This window comes from Caloenas nicobarica, chromosome 3 (genome assembly GCF_036013445.1).
Source record: "Caloenas nicobarica isolate bCalNic1 chromosome 3, bCalNic1.hap1, whole genome shotgun sequence".
NCBI lineage: Eukaryota > Metazoa > Chordata > Aves > Columbiformes > Columbidae > Caloenas > Caloenas nicobarica.
The window spans coordinates 105164066-105176316 of NC_088247.1; the positions used below are offsets into that span (position 1 = coordinate 105164066).

A 12251-nucleotide genomic window follows, 5' to 3' on the forward strand; every position below is an offset into this window, starting at 1 on the left:
GGACCATTAGATATTTGGCAAGATTAAACAGGCCAAACAGAATAAAATAATTACTTTGTCAAATAATTACCCAGTAAGGTGTTTTCTTCTTTGGTGTTCCCCAGGATCCTATAACCTGTTGGAGAAAGCGATTCAGTAACCTGAAGTGGTTTTTGTTTTCTTTTTCTCTAGGATCTGCCTCTGGCTCAAAAATGGCTCTGGAGGGTTCCTTCAGCTGCTGGAACGGAACGGCGATCAGGCTGGGGCAGGCGTGTGACTTCGTCAAGGACTGCGCCCAGGGAGAAGACGAGGGAGAAATGTGCAGTGAGTAAATCCGAACCCCCAGGATGCAGCCTCCTTTTCCAAGAGCACTGATCATTTTGTTGATGCCTGAGGCTTCAGCACTAATTTAGCACTAACAAAAGACCAGTATGCTGACCAGTATCCACAGGCAGTTTTACTGGATGTTTGCCTGGAGCAGACCATTTGGAACGTTCCTTTATTTGCCTGCATTAGTTCTGCAGCAGGTTCTTACAATGCTCTTAGTGCTTTATCTCTTCTAAAGTCGTGATCAAAAATGCAAAGGAAGTATAGCCTGAATAGCTAGATGTCTTATAGAATTAAGATATGTGTAGTTTGTTAGAGCCTTTAATCAAAATGTAGCACAGCATGTGGCAGAAGGGAGAGGAAGGAGAAAACTTCCAAGGTGAAAAATGAGTAGAGCCAGTAGCTTGTCTTTGACCAATTCCTTCGTCTTTATAATTCCTCTTGTTTTTTACCCCCTCTTCTGCAGTCAGTAGTCTAATAAAATACAGTGGAAAATAGATAGCAACCTGAGTTTTCTTAAAACTTCCTGTGCCTGAATACTTTGTAATTGTGTTGCATAACCTAGGTACTTTAGGACCATCACAGAATCACAGAATCACAGAATGTTAGGGATTGGAAGGGACCTTGAAAGATCATCTAGTCCAATCCCCCTGCCAGGGCAGGAACACCCAGATGAGGTTACACAGGAAGGCGTCCAGGTGGGTTTTGAATGTCTCCAGAGAAGGAGACTCCACAACCTCCCTGGGCAGCCTGTTCCAGTGCTCTGGCACCCTCACCGAGAAGAAGTTTCTTCTCAAATTTAAGTGGAACCTCTTGTGTTCCAGTTTGAACCCATTGCCCCTTGTCTTATCATTGGTTGTCACCGAGAAGAGCCTGGCTCCATCCTTGTGACACTCACCCTTTACATATTTATAAACATGAATGAGGTCACCCCTCAGTCTCTTTTAAGGAGTGGTAGATTGTCAGCTGTATGGTTATCCAAAGGGCAAATATATTAAGAAAAATAATTGTTGAAAGTTCATAATTTATCAGTTTGAAGTGTATGTGTCACAGCTGATCTAGCCTATGGACTTTTGTCAACAGAGCTGCATTATTTGGTGTGCAAAAAATATGTTCCCTGAACAAAGTACCAGTACTGGCAAGAGCTTTCAGAATAGAAGAGGCAATTATTCTCAGTTTAGCTTTCTGTGTGACAGCTAGAGCAGGGGAGAATCTGGGTAACTCAGGCAAGCTGTGTTGATACAAGTGATGTCTAGACTTACAGACCTTTGCTGTTTCTTGTAGAAACTTAACATAAGAGTGACACACAACTTCTAGCAAATTCCAGTTATTTGCTGCTAACAAAGAAATAAAGTAATAGATTTTATTGCTGTGGAGAACAGTAGTTTGACCTGAGATCACCTAGTAAACTAGTTAAAAGCTTGAAACTATACACTTCTCCGTTATGTTAGACATTGTTATCATTTGAAGTTTTATTCATTAATGACCCACACTCAGTGAATGTTAAATTTGCTTTTATAGGAACAGTGTTAGTAGAGAGAGAGATTATTTACCAGCAACTGTATGTCCAGATACACTGTTGTGTTTATCTGCTGTAAATGGCTCTACCTTGTGAGGGTGATCCTATACCAGTGGAACCAGCAGAGCTCACAGGTGGAGCTGTACCAATCGCAGATGCAAACTAAATACGGCCATGGGATGGGGCAGGCCTAGAGGAACACGCTTACCTGTTCCTTTCAAACACCGGGAGCACCTGTGGCTGGTGTCTCATCCATATTCACATATCAGGAGGCTGCTTTTACCCCTGGCTGCCACCCTGTATCCCGTGGTGAGACAGCTGCTAAAGTCACCAGTCCCTCTCACATAAGCCACCCACAGGGCTTGGTTTGGGTGCCTTTTCCTCTTCCATGCACCATTCATCTGTTGCTGTTTGCATAAAGCAGTAAATAGCACTTACAGTTGTATCAAGAAAGAATGTACAGAGAATGTAAATGAGAAAATATAAAAAGCAGAAGATATTTAACTACCTGTGTAGCAGAGCATCACTCCTCAGGTTGAGGAGAAGACCACATGGCTTGTTTTCAACCCCAGGTACTGGGAATGAGAGTTCTTACAGCCAAAGGCCCAAAAAGCACCATCTTCCACCCAAGCAACAAAAAAAACAAGAGCAAGAGCTCAGGTTGTGGGTATGTCTCCTTATCCACATATAAGCCTGCTCAGTTCTAGGGCTGATTTCTCTGCTTTTGCCTTGTTACTGTCTTGAATATTGTTGGCATAAGACTTCTTACACAAAACAGAGAAATGATCTAATGTTTTACCTGTCAGTACATCCGCATGGCAGCCTAACACAAAACATATGTCATCTTTCAGCGTATCAGTTGTCATTTTACTCCTGAGCAACACGGATGTTTTCATCAGCTTTTTGCAAGTGTGGCAAAAAGTGATTCAGATATATAAAGCAGAGAAAGTGGTTTCCCAAATGCTTCTGCTTACACAAAAGAGCTGTCAGCAAAAGATGCTCGTGAACTGAGGGGAGAGCTTTTAAAATTACTGTTAACCAAAAGCTTCTGTCTTTGAGCTTCAAGGAGATGCTGGATTTTTTTTTCCTTTCACAGTCAGGTGAATCAGTGCATGTACTGATTTTTTTTAATTATTTTTTTGCTATTTTTTTTTTCTTCCTATTCATTTGATTTTTGTTCCTTTCTTAGCTGAACAAAATCTCCCTAAAGCCAGCTGTTTGTTAACATCTCTTTACTTATTAATACTCAATGAAATGTCACAGTGCTTGTTCTGCATGCAATCAGCTAGTCTGTGTAGAGAGTATAAAATCAGAGGGATGACTCCTAGAGAAAAGCATATTCTTGTTTGAGTCATAATCAAATATTCTTCCAGGAGCAAAAGACAGTTTCAAAGAGGCAGATGTGGTATTGGATGCCAAACTGTGTTGATTTGGGATCAGACATATAGATTTAACAGACTGATGGAAGTGCCACACTGAAAATTACTTCACAGAAGAATACTTTGCAGACATACATTAACACTTCAGATACTGGTTGTCTTATGTCTTTGCTAGTAAATTCATACTTTTATGGATTATAACTTCCTGCAAAAAAAAAAAAAAAACCCACGTACTTCTTATTGTAGTAGAGAATCATATGTCTAGTATACCTGGTATGGTACAGGACAGATGAAAATTCGAATTATTTACTAATATGGATTGACAAAGCTCTGCTTTACAGTAAGGGAGAATTTGTTTCAGTAGTTTCATACTTCTGTTTTTAGTTAACAATATATTGGATGTTGGTTCAGGAATCTTTTATTGCATGAGAGCAAGTTTGGGCAAAAAATGAAAGTTTTACTGAGAAAAAGTGCATATACTTTTGGCTAGTCCAAAATTATTTTAATTCTGGCTCAAATTCACCACAGAATTTCAGCCTGGGAAAATAGTGGTTAGGAAAGTTATGGATATGTTAAAAAAAAAAAAAAGGAGGTGCTGACTGCTGGCAGTACATTTATTATTTAGAGATCCAGAACTTAGAAGATTCACCCAGGATATGACAAACCTAGGTCTGATTCTTTCGTCTGCCTAAGTAAATTTGAACCCTTATTTCCTATTTCCATTAAAAGTTTCCAAGACATTGTGGTCCGGAGTTGGGGTCTAGTTCAGAAGAAAAAGGGTTACTCAAGTGTCTCCTGGGGCTGCTCTTCCACATTTTGCAAGTTTTACCTGGAACAGGGATTGAAAGTAATGTCCTCCATCTTTCAAATAAATCTCATAACTGCTAGGTTATAGGGTAATTTTCACTCTTTGCCTCATTGACTATATAAGGCTGTTGAACACATTACCAGATGAGATAAGGAAGACGAGTATCTGACTTGTGAAAGGAGGGACTCGAGCTGGGTGGTTGGAGGAGTGCGTGCACACACCTGGCGAAAGACAGATGGCAGCTGGACCAGGAACCTATAAGGTTTGAATTTGTGATAACATGAGCAAAAAAGCAGAGACAAGTAATTCGACAGGGGCCAGTTTACTTTCCAGGCAAAAATGCATGAAGGAACCACTGGATTAATTTATATCCTGGTGACAGATCCAGCCCAGCATAGTCTCCCTGCGAGCAAAATGATGAAGTAACAACCTGTTGCCCTGCAGCGCTCTCTTAAGGTTCCTGTCTTGCACACACTAAGCCTTTTGCTTCTGTCTTGATCAAAAGCTGTACTTCTAGCAACAAATTCTAACCTGTGGCAGTTCTGAACTCAGCAAAGCCTTCTGGCATTAAAGGATAACTCTTCATTGACTGTGTTGAAAAGTATTTTCCCTTTTTATGCCTCATTTCTGGTAGCATTTGGCTGACCAACTTTGCTAGGGGCAGCCATTGAAACAAGCTCACATTTAAGATTCATGTGTTTCTTTAAATTGTTTGAGTAGCTGATCTATTTGGCTTCTGAGATTTCCTCCTAAATTTAGTAAAGATCCATACATACGAGAGTAGTCTTTTATGCTTGTGTCCTTTATAATACGAGTCTGGAATTTCACCCAAAAGTTTAAACTGTAGTATCTGGTTGATTTACACCTAGTTTGGAATCAAGAGCCTGATCCATTCACTTCATAAATTATCCCAGTTGCTAATTTTTCTTGCTATTAAAGGATGAAAAATCTGAGCGAAACCAAAAATCCTTGAATTTATTTAGATTTTGCTTGAAAGATAATTCATTCTGAAGGCTTGAAAGTATTTACCTAGGAACAAGTTTAACACCCTACAGCTTTTCTCTACTTCATCACTCAAAAGCAGAGACTTTTACGTTCCCACAGTGCTCCAGTCTCGCTGGATTACTCTAATCTCCATCCTGTATCCACAAGCTACATCTTAATCCTGCTAAGGTCTAAATCTTCAGAGGTTTCTGTCACTAATGATAACATCCAACATGGCAGGTTTCGATAGACTTAACTTTTGCCCCCTCATTTACTTGATTTTCCAATAAAGTCAGGTTAGCTTTCCCCCGTCAGTGCAGTGTCTGCACCAATGTGAGTTTGAATTAAAAACATTCAGAAAATTGAGAAGTAGTCGTCGACAAACTAGGCAAAGAGGTCCGTGTGGAGTAGCGATACGTGGAATCCCAAATGCTATATGTATTCAAAATAAGAAAGAACAGCAGAGAAAAATGCATCCAGTGCACGGGACATCTGAAGACTCATAAAAAATTAATTTGTGGAGGAGGAATGAAATTTTCTGGGAAAGTGATAGCTTCTTATTTATGCCCTTTACTTGTCCATCTACAGTGAGCTTTTTCATGGCCTCCAGGCAGGGTTTGCTACTTAGATGACTCCTCCTGCTGCTCTGACTTGTTTACATCATCCTAGGAAGCGTATGGCCATGAAATGAATTCGGTTGGACACTGAGCCAAGCTGTTTCAGTAGGAATTCAGGACACATTATAATTTGTCATTTTCTTTGAAACCCAGCCTCAGGCTGCACAATGAAATATAATCAAGTTCTGCAGAGGGGTACAGCACAAGGAAGCAACTCTCTGCTTAACAGTTCCACATTTAAAGACTAGGCTGAATGAATTGGGAGATTTTTAAAAGGAAAAACTTGAAAAAGCTTTAAGTCCAGTACAGGTTTTGATCTTTTCATAGCACATTTGTGTGCTTGCAGAAAATAACAGTAAAACATTGCTCTCACCTTCATGTCAGGTTCTAGGTTCAAATTTGGCCCTACTAAAAAGACACAGATGTAAGATTTGTTTCAGTTTCCTCTGTGAAGTGAGTTGAGATCCAGGCTACTAGAAAATCAAATACTTGTGGTCTAGACGCTACAGTTGTGGGATTCCCCAGCTGTTTTCTCAGGGTAGACCAAGGAATAGGTGCATGTGCCACTGGCAATGAATTGCCTTTCGAGGTGTGTGAGTAAAAGCAGGGGCCCTGGGAGTAGGTATTTAATGGACCTGCAATCTCAGCCAGGGAATTCTGCTGGTATTTGAACATTTCACATGATCTGGGGTTCGGATACTGGTGCCTCAGTGTCTGGCACCCACTTTACAGACAGAAAATTTCAGACAGAAAAATTTTAATAGGCACAAGAAGATCTGAATTCGGGAGCCTCCTCTTTTCATAGAGAGGATAATGACCTTGCACGTTATCACCTGACTGGCAGATCCTTTTGCTTTAGGAGTTTGTAGTCTATCCTCCATTTTGTAAGGGAAGAAATTTTTACTCTGCTTTTGACAAGCAGTTGAAAGGGAAAATTGATTTCCTGGATATGGGGTTTTACGATGTGTTCGCACAAGAAATTTCATTTTTATCTTGCAATTTTACACAGATTTCTTGTCTCGTTTTCCTTTATTTAAAAAAAACCCACAAAACGAAACAACAAACAAACAAAAAACAAAACAAAAACTAAACCGCAAAACCCACAAGAAAAAAAGAAAGATAGTTTTAGAGGAAGTTTTGGGGGAACAGGGAAGGAGAAAACAAATATGGACTAAGCTTTTTTAAGAACAGATTTGAGTATACAGTGGTGTAAAAACTGTGCGAAGTCAGAAATATATCATCATCCCTTTTGCAGCTACGTCTGTTCATCACAGCAGTTTTTCAAGTTTATTGGAAGGAGGATCACCCCAAAGAGCAAGCGTGTCCAGGGGCTTTGTACTGCCAGCCCCAAGGACTGGGTAGTCTGGATAGCAGGCTAAAATGACTGGTTGCTGTTCTTCTCTTCTGGCATCTTTCATGTCTAATGTAATTCTGTATTAAAAAGACACCTTTTTCTCCCAGGCTAGCTTTGTGCTCTATCTTTTCCCCGGTAAAACCCAGTTTGTGCCCTTTTATTACTGGGAAGCCCTCTGGTATCTGACAGAGTTGTCAGCAGCACCCTGGGTGCAGAATCTGTATGAAGAATCTCTATGTATAGAGATTCACTAAAGGTGTCATGTTATAGTCATGTTATAATGGTAGTGATTTTACATGGCATTTTATAAGGTTTGTTTTCTGCTGAGGTTACTCAGTAAGTACAGAGTCTGGCCTCAAACATTGAAGAAGAGAAATGCAAAGGCAGAACTAGACAACAGTAGAAACTAGGGAGGCAGTAAGTGTTTACTGAGGGTGATGAGAAAAATGACTTCATGAGTTTTGATGGAAATGTGTGATACGTGGCCGAGTAGAGGATGTTCACCTGTGGCAGTATAAGTGTATGGCTCAGGGCATGAGATGTGCTTTGCACCCTGTGTAAGAACTTGCAATGTAGATAGAGAAAGAGATGAAGAAGGCATGAAGTTACTTTGAATGAGATGACTATTACTTTAAAGCTGGTTAATTTAAAGGTAAAAAAACAGTGTATCTTTATTGTTTGGAGCTGGAAACTTGCCTGAAATCCCAAGCCAGTGACAGAATGAGTGGGCTTCAAAGCCTGAAAGTATGGCTTAAAATAAACTGTCCTCTTTTCATCCATTAATCTCACCAAACAGATCCACAAGTGCAAAAACGGAGGCACAAAATGATTCAGTGCTTCACCTGAGACCACATTAGTGTTTGCAGAGAGAAGTCATGTTGCTGAGCTGTGCTGACCGGAGATCGAGACTGGAAGGAAGGGGAATCATGTCAGGAAATTATCCCTCTCCAAGATCTCCCTCCATCAAGCTGCAGAAGCAGGGGTTAGGAAAGTCATCTCCAAGGTGTAACCTTGGGTGGGTTTATACCTGTGGAGCTGTAGAGACCAGGTATTTAGGAGACTCCAGAGTGTACACTGAGATGTGTCTTTTCACTCGGATTTGTCGAAGTGTGGGGAGAGTCACTTTGTCACAGTCTGGGGGTTGTTTCCCTTGCCAGCCCCCTCCCCACAGTCAGTCAGGTACGTGACCCCACACAGAAGGACTGTGGGGGTGACCGTGTGCCCTGGGCATCCCGGTCAGAATAGTCACTGCAGCTTTTCTGCGTGCCCAGGAGTCTCCTCCTCAGCTCACCTGGGTTCTTCTGTGTGTGTGTCTTTCCCTCTTGCAGAAAATCTTCCCTCTGGCTTTTACTGTTCGTTTGAAGAAGGAGACTGCGGCTGGATGCAGGGCTCTTCTGCGTCCCATCCTTCTCCATGGCAGATTGGGAGCCCGGAGCACAACCGTTTTCCTTCAGTAGAAGGTGTGTGAGAGCAAATAGTAAGTGCAGAGAATAAACAGCAGAGAGCAAAAAAAAAAAAGATACACAAATTGTTGGGAGAAGGAATAAAACACAAGGCATGTTTTCCTGTGTATTTATATATTCAGCCTCTGGTAAAAAAAAAAAAAAAAAAAAAGCTATCTTTCTACTCTTAAGTGCTTTGGGGAAAAGACTAACCTGCTCACTTTCTGTCTTGAGGGTATAGACTGGTACTTCAGGTCTCCATGACTGACACCAAATACTGATCTTGACCCTTTCTAAACAACTTCACACCAAGTATTCATCTGCATGACCCTCCTCCATACTGATCTGTTTTTTTCTTTCCAGTTTTCCTGTTTACATCCTCTGTTTCCCTGTTCTGCTTATTTTTTCCCCTTCTCATTTCCTAATTCTTCTTCTCTTTGCTCCATTGTCCCTTGAGTTCCACTTCTATGGATAATTACAGCAAAATTAATGGTTTATAATCCCAACATTACTTTAGAAAGTTACATCTGGAGTTAAACGTGAAGAGTAAGATTCTCTACTTTTGTGTGAAATGGTATAGGCTCTGGTGCTTTTATTCCATCTGATGGCTCAGCCCACAGTATTACAGACCACAGAGTGATGGAAGGACAGGTGAAAATGAAGGCAAAGAAAGAGGGTACTGTGAGAAGCTGGCAAGTGCTGCTCATTCATGATTTGTCTATGCTGTAGAGGCACTTATTTCAATGAAAGCCCAAATAACTGGGCTCTAAGTAGTGGTACCCTCCTGAGCTGGGGAGGCAGAGCTGAAATAATGCAAATAACACACCTTTTCCTGCAGAGCTGCCAAGGAAGAACCCTGGTGTTACTACTGCCCTTGTTGCTCTTGTTACAACAAGTGGTTAAAGGAGCAAAGCAAAGAGGCCTCCAGCTGCATTAATATTATTACTCTGGTGGTATTTTGCCACAGTTGTATTTTGTTTTGGGATTGGCTAAGATAAATATTCTCTTTCAAGTTACCTTTTTTTAATAAAAGATACATTTTGTTATTCAGCCTTGCAAGGACGATGACTCTGAAGTCATGGAGAAAAAAGAAGATAGCCGTAGGGGGTAGACAGACTTTTTAAGTGTGTTTCCTGAGTATGTTTGTTGAGTAGGTGAAGCTGCATCCCTTATAAATTGAAAAAGCCTTCTGCTCTCTGTAGCTGGAGCCAGCTGACATAGGTTCTGGGGATGTTTCACAAACCCTGAAACCAGAAGGTGAATGCTGCCGTTTGACTTTCTTCCTGCTCTTTTATCCAGGTTGTGCACTCCTCCTTAACACCAGCAAAGCACCAGCAATAGCAAACACTGTCATGACCAGCACTGCATTTCCAGCTCCTCTGAGGAACTCTCCCTGCGAGGCAAGTCCTAATGTTCCCTTTTCTTTTGCAACTTACAGAGCTTTTGTGTGTCTGACTCTGGTTTTCAAATATAGGCACTGGGTCAGGAGCACAGCAACCACTATCTCTGATGGCTTATCTGTAAAATATGCTTATTTAATGCCTCTGTATGCAGGTGAAACATATGGTTATCTACTTGAAATGCTACAAAAAGCACTCTGAAAAGCTTAGCATATCTTGTCCTCATTGTATGGCCTCACATGATGTATTACAGTCTTCATAATTAGGTGTATCTGCTGTAAGGGTATTGCAGCCAGCATGACATAAACGCAAAGAGGAAGAAGCTCACTGCACGAACAAACACTGTATTTGCAAGATCTGAGAAAGTGTAGGCTTCAGGGCTGCACCTGAGCTGCTCACAAAATACAGTGCATGCTTCCTCTAGCACAGCTGGGATTTGAGCCGGCAGGTCTTCATCATGCTGCTCCTCAAGCCTACCAACCCTCCTGAAGGCCTTGTTCATAGGTGCACTGAAGTTAACAGCAGCAGAGATAAATTGATGTAGAATGGAACCAGGTTCTTATTCAAGCAGAAAAGCTGTTGACAGTTGTATGACATTGACTTAAGCGAGTATATCAAAGCTTGCCAGCTCTGCACAAATGGTTGTCATTTCTGAGTCAATTGTACTTAACCCTTAAACTGCAGATTACAGAAAGATGACCTGTCTGCTTCGCTTTAGTGCATAGCCTCACATATTGTATTATCACTGATAGGATTTATTGATGACTTAGGACTTTGAACCACGCCTGGAGACTTAGACCATTTCACATCTTGCATGGTCACCCTGAAATGTCACACAAGCTCCTGGATCCTGGAGCAGAGGGGTTTGGGAAAATTGATCCTAACAAAGTACAGTTTGGTGTTTGTTGGCTGAGCACTGAACAGACAAAAGAATCAGATTCCCCCTGTTCCACTGATCTTAAAGTGCAGAAAGGACAAGAAGGGGTGTATTAGAAAGTCCTCTGGAATGGAAGTACATAGAAGTGTTTCTTTGGCTTACAGTTTGGTTTGGTTCACTTCTGTTGGCTATCTCTGTTCATATAGCAAAGCTCGTCTGTTTTTGCTGTCTTGATATATTAATGTCCTCCTTCTTTAGGACATACTTTCTGCCTTGTTTTTCCTCCCTTCCATGACAAAGGCATATGCAGGTTCTGAATATTTTAAGGCCTTGTTCTGCTATGGACCAGGAAGAGCGAGTGTTTTTCATAATCCACCTGACGTAGGAATCAAAGTGAATGATTTCCCAATATGTGTATATTTTTTTATTGTGTATACAACAGTGCAAATAATTAAACTTGCCGTTGGGGAAGAAGCTGCCATGTATTTCATCTGCTCACATGCCATCCCACCTCCGTCACTCCCCTTGGCAGTTAAAAGGCATCCGGACGCATCCAGCATTGCAGCTGTCGGTAATAAAGAGTGAAGGAGTTTGGCAAGGGTTTTGTCTCTTGCCTTTTCATATAGTGTAAAAGCTTCCCTTCTCAATGAGCCCCTGGTGGCTTCAAGTTCTATTTTACTGGAACAATCTGTCTGTGAGCAGAATAATTTCATTCCACTTTTCAGCACAACACAAGAGGAGAAAGGAGATATTTCCCCCCTATGCACTTATTCCTCCAGTAGGTGCCAACAAACTTCCTTATAGTGAAATTATAGTCAGAAAAGAGCTTGTGAAAATACATAATGCTGTCCTGTATTTATTCACCTTCAATCACTTCCCAGTTGAACTGGCTCAAGTTCAGGCACTAAAAGATGAGTTTTCTTCTACCTGTCACTGCTGGCAGCTCCACCTGGCATGTCACAACCAGGACAGATTCTCTGGCAACTGAAATCCCACAGACAAAACCCTCTCATAATTCATGTGGCGAAGGGATATCAGCAAGTGTGTGCGAATTAGACCCATTTATTCTGCCGCAGTCAGAGCAAACCATAAGCCTGCCCTCCCTCTTGTATTTGATCCAGCTCACATGCTCCTTCAGATGCCTGCTTGCTCTCCTTGCGTGCTCACTTACAGAGTGGCTGGTGTTGACAGCTGATTCCCAGAGAGATTCAGCTCAGATTCACATCCTGCACCAATATATGTTAATGATGGAGGCTGTCCTGCAGCCTGTCATTTAACACCCTTCCTCCTCCTCGTGTGCTGTGTCTGCCCCAGCGCCAACACACAGCGGGCTCAGCGGAACTCGTGGGCCGAGGCTGGAGGTGCTGCCCTGGCTGCTGGGGTCGCTCTCCTGGGCGAGTGGCGCTGACCCTGCTCTCTGTGCAGGACTTCACGACAGCAACGAGGAGCCCAGCAGACATCCCCAGTTTGCTGATCTGGACTCCTCTCTCCCTGCCACATAGAAGTTCTGGGGCACTACTAGCCCCATTGTTTACCGAAGCTGCTATTTTTCCACCTTCTCCCTT

The 12251-nt window shown here is 41.8% G+C and overlaps 1 protein-coding gene across 2 annotated transcripts in view; it reads left to right on the forward strand.

Moving 5' to 3' along the window:
• The first annotated feature begins 230 nt into the window (after positions 1 to 230).
• Positions 231 to 12251, forward strand: part of ALK (ALK receptor tyrosine kinase) — an 83250-nt gene continuing 71229 nt past the window's right edge. For both annotated transcript variants that reach the window (XM_065630536.1, XM_065630537.1), the window contains exon 1: positions 231 to 303. The gene's annotated coding sequence lies outside the window, so the exon portion shown is untranslated. The remainder of the gene's footprint in view (positions 304 to 12251) is intronic.